Here is a 5,000-nt window from a genome sequence, read left to right as displayed (position 1 = left end):
GACAAATGTAAAAAAATAATAATAATATGTAAGTGTGTTAGCGTGGTAGACTACTTCATGGGTAGGACGGATTAGTGGTTTGTGGTGTTTAAATGTACGCTGCACCTGTTTCCTTTCTACTGTGGCAAAATGTCATTCTCTCATCCTCGGTGGCCATTTTAGTAGCCAGTTCGCTACAGTATAGAGAGCGATATGAACGCAACAGGCATACAGGATGGCCGTGGTGGTCTCCATTCCCCTCTCTTCCTCGTCTCATTATCCTCCGGCCCCAAATGTCCAGGTGTGAAATTTCATTTGCACAATCCAATATTTAGTGGCTTTTAAAGCAAATACAGTAATTAGATTTAAATTCCCGTCGCTGGGCTCTTCTCTGTGGCTGATGTTTTTAAATGAGGGCAGGCCGGTGAGCAGCGCTCTAATAACGACAGGAATGGGAGGACGGGGGTCATTGTGATGGCAGGGAACGGAATGAGGAATGGTGTCACACACACACACACACACACACACACACACACACGTACACACTCACACACACACACACACACACACACACACACATACACACTCACACACACACAAAACACACACACACACACACACACACTCACACACACACAAAACACACACACATACACACACACACACAAAACACACATTGAATGTGAATTGGATGAGAAATGCTATTGTGTGTTTGATACAGTTTCTCATTCCTTTCCATGCATTACAAATGAGGCTGATTTCCACCTCCGCCAGCCTCCCCAGTGTTATAATGAGCCTGTCCTGCCCCTGCGCCTCTCTCTAGTGGTTATATTTGACGTGCCTCGTCGAGAGGCCCCCTCGAATTATTTTTTATTTCGAGGAATATAATTTTAATGCGAGATGTGATCCATTTGACTGTTTCAAGGAACAGTACTTTCAAAGATATCTTATTTCACTTTATGAGGTGTAGTATATTGAATTTCTTCCACATGAAAAACGGAATAGCATTATCAATCTCTTTTCAAAAAAAGCGTGTACGTTATGTGATTCACTATTACGTAATTCCATGAACACACTGCTTATCGACACAATTCTGACTGTAATATGTCATTGTAGCAGCGCTCCTATGGTAATGCTCTCTAAGAAAGACCTCCTATGTGGTGAACCCGTCTTAAAGGCAAGGCAAGTTTATTTGTATAGCACATTTCATACAACGGGGGCAATTCAAAGTGCTTTACATATAGCATTAAAACATACAGAAAAAGAAGCATAGTAAGTAAAAAAAAAAAAAAAAAAGGCAAGAATAGATACATATACTGTATATCGAAAATAAATAGCTAAACATTTAACAACATAATAAGACAATGAATAAAAAGATAGATATAAAAGTTTTAGTACTGCAACTGTATTCAAGCGCTGCTCTTCCCGATATGGTGTGTGAGATTGCAGGTACTACGTCTGTGTTTAGCCGCTATCTTGCGTGATACGGCGTGTGAGATCGCAGTGTCAAATGACATGTTTGATACTGCATCTGCATTTAACCACTATCCTGGTCGATATGGTGTGTGAGATCGCAGTGTAAAATGACACATTTGCAAACACATTTAGCCTATATTTGCAGCGAATTCATAGCACTGGGATTATTGGATCATAAAACTCATAACTGCTGCAGGTATAAGAAGTAAAAAGTTGAAATGAAAAAAAATAAAATAAAAGAGATAATAGTTAATGGATAGAAGGCATAGATAGAATGTTAGTGTTTAACCATAACTAGTGCAGAACATAAAGGTTTTTAGCTTACTTTTAAATATGTGTAGGTTTGATTTCTTCAGGGAGTTTGTTCCAGGAGCATGCAACAGAGGGACTGGATGCTGCTGCACCGTGTTTTGTTTTCCCTCTTGGAAGGATTAGCTGATTAGTCTCAGCTGACCTTAAGGGCCTTGGAGGAGATCTGATATGTGTTTTGGTCCAAGACCATTTTGTGATTTGTATGTAATTAGGATGATTTTGAATTCAATTCTCTGACAGACTGGTAGCCAGTGCAGGGATCTCAGGATTGGTGTAATGTGTTCAAACGTCTTTGTTTTTGTTAGGACCCTAGCAGCGGCATTTTGGATGAGCTGCAATTTACGAACAGCTCCTTTAGATAGGCCTGTTAAGCGGGGTACACACATAAGGATTTTCTAAATCTTAACCAAAATCTTATCTGAGACAGACCCCACACATGAAGAAACAAAATCTTGGATTGAACAGCCTTGATCGTATTGTGTGTGGTGTGCGCCGATTTTCCCATTTCAGCACCCCACAGACATAAAGATTTTCGTTACGACAGACTCCAGACTCTCTAGAGTCTCGTTCCCCAAGCCAGAAATCTCGCGTGAACCCATCCTTTTAATATTGCCTTTAAATGACAAAATAATTAAATTAAGATTATATAATGATTAAAGCACTTTGAGCCGCAACGTTTGCAGGAAAAGCGCTATACAAATAAAGTAATTATTATTATTATCTAACGTAGTACCCTGACTGACCTGTACGAGACAACCATGTGCGACAGGGCAAATAAAGTGCCGAATAACGAAAAGAAGAAGTCAACTCGCTTCTTGATTGGATACATTCCATTCCACGTCACAATTGGACTCGCGAGCAGGGTGCCAGGTGGGATTTACATTTTCCACCCTAACCACAGTCTAAAACCGCTAATTCCACCAAAGAATCTGGCAACCCTAGGATTTCTGGTCGTAAGTACCGGTATTGAACACATTTGACATTTACGATTGCCGGCCACGCCCATTTTCCGAGCAGGTTGTCGGGAGAGATTGACTCTTAACACACCTCACACCACAGGATTTTGTTATAGGAAAATGTTAAGAGCCATCTGATAATCAGGCGTTTTCTGTCTGGTCGGAAGGGGGAAAATCCTTATGTGTGTACCCCGCTTTAGTAGACCATTACAATAATCAAGTCTACTCGAAACAATTGCATGGATGAGTTTTTCAAGGTCTTGCTTGGACATGAAACCTCTCATTCTTGTTATGTTTTTAAGGTGATAGTAGGCTGATTTAGTTATCGAGATTATGTGGCTGTTGAAGTTTAGATCGGAGTCTAGAATTACACCAAGATTTCTGACCTGTTTTTTTGTTTGAAGGACCAAGTTTTGCCCTGACTTTCCATCTGTTGTCAGGTGCACCGAATACAATTATCTCTGTTTTGTCCTTGTTTAGTTGGAGGAAGTTTTGTGTCATCCAGGCGTTTATTTGTTCAATGCAATTACAGAGGTGGCCAATGGGACTTAAGTCGTTCGGTGAGAGGGCTATGTAGATTTGAGTGTCATCTGCATAGTTGTGGTAGGCAATTTTGTTCTTTTTTATGATTAAAGACAGAAGCCTCAGCTCTTTGTCAGTGCTGGTGTAGGAGGATTCCCTCGACTGAGCTGTGTGTGTGTGTGTGTGTGTGTGTGTGTGTGTGTGTGTGCGTGTGTGTGTGTGTGTGTGTGTGTGTGTGTGTGTGTGTGTGTGTGTGTGTGTGTGTGTGTGTGTGTGCGTGTGCAGTCTCTTGAGCTATTTGCAATTAAAGCAGACAGGGAGCAGCGGGCAGTCTGACGGCCCTGCTACTACTACACACACACACACACACACACACACACACACACACATATACACACACACACACACATATACACACAAACACAAAAACATATTTACAGCCGTGATGCATGCTAATGACTAAGGCCTTCGGCGCATTTGTCTTGAGTCTGTGCTCACACACACCCAAACACACACACACACACACACACACACACACACAGCTCTGCGTAAATCCCAGTCCTCTCCGTACGTACCTCAGGTTTTCAGCGCTGCAGGCTGTCAGCCATGTTGTCCCTGTGAGACGGAGAGTATGATGTCTGATTGGCTGACAGTGACAAAGGGACGTTTGATTGACAGGTGGAGGGTACCTGAGTGCGTTGGGGGGAGAGGGAGGGGGGGGGGGTGGTGGTTTGGGAGGGGTGGATGATGCGTCTCTGTCACTCTGTCCCCGTGGAAGGCTTACAGTGACATGAAGCTGCCTGCCGCGCTGCACAACACTCACTCGTCTACTGAGGCTTCTGTTATCACTCTCTCTCTCTCCTCCTTCTCCCTGTTTTCCCTCAATCCCCCACCCTCCTCTCTCCCCCCTTCTCTTTCCCTCCTCCTCTCCATTTCCATCTCAACCCCCCCCTCCTCTCTCCTCCCTCTCTCCATCCCCCCCTCTCTTCGTCCTCCGTCCTCTCTTCTCCTCCCTGTCTGTTTCTTTCCCTCTATAAAGCACCCCCCTCTCTCTCTCTTTCCCTCTCTCTGTCTTGCCCTTCTCCCTCTATTCCCTTTATTCCCTCTCTCTCTCCCCGCCCCCCCTTCCACTCTTCCCCCCCTCCTCCTCTCTCTCTCTCTCTCTCTCTCTCCACCATATTGATTCAGAGGGTCTTTTGTTTGTGTGTTTGTTTGTTTATTTGTATTAGCACGAAGGGGGGGGGGGAGGAGTGCGGGGGACATAGAGACCCCTGTGTGTGTGTGTGTGTGTGTGTGTGTGTGTGTGTGTGTGTGTGTGTTGTTGTAGAGGGTATGTAAACAGGGCTGACCTGTGCAGCTTTAACCTGCCACTCTCCCCATCAGGAGTCTATTGTGAACGGCCTGGTGGCTCTCGTCTGGTCGTCACACACACTCCGCCACCCCACCCCCACCCCCAATGTGTGTGTGTGTGTGTGTGTGTGTGTGCCCTCCCTCTCATAGACCCGCCCACTGATGTATGTATGTATGAGACAGTCATGTGACTCAGCTTCCCTGGAGACCAGAGGGCGTGAGCACACAGACATGGTGGAGGATCCTGGCCTGGTGTGTGTAGGTGTGTGTGTGTGAGGGTGGTGGACCCTGGTGGGTGAGGAGGTGTGTGAGGGTGGTGGACCCTGGTGGGTGAGGAGGTGTGTGTGAGGGTGGTGGACCCTGGTGGGTGAGGGTGTGTGTGAGGGTGGTGGACCCTGGTGGGTG

At 45.2% G+C, this 5,000-nt stretch overlaps 1 protein-coding gene across 1 annotated transcript in view; it reads left to right on the top strand.

Moving 5' to 3' along the window:
- The window catches only part of LOC308149772 (receptor-type tyrosine-protein phosphatase N2-like), a gene marked incomplete at both ends in the record, with an annotated part of 180,364 nt that overhangs the window by 128,856 nt on the left and 46,508 nt on the right, over nt 1–5,000 (top strand). The gene's annotated exons all lie outside the window — the stretch shown is intronic.

This window comes from Nansenia antarctica (genome assembly GCF_963989245.1).
Source record: "Nansenia antarctica genome assembly, chromosome: 2".
Classification (NCBI taxonomy): domain Eukaryota; kingdom Metazoa; phylum Chordata; class Actinopteri; order Argentiniformes; family Microstomatidae; genus Nansenia; species Nansenia antarctica.
The sequence above is the reverse complement of the archived record's forward strand: the minus strand, read 5'-3'. Positions and strand labels throughout refer to the sequence as shown.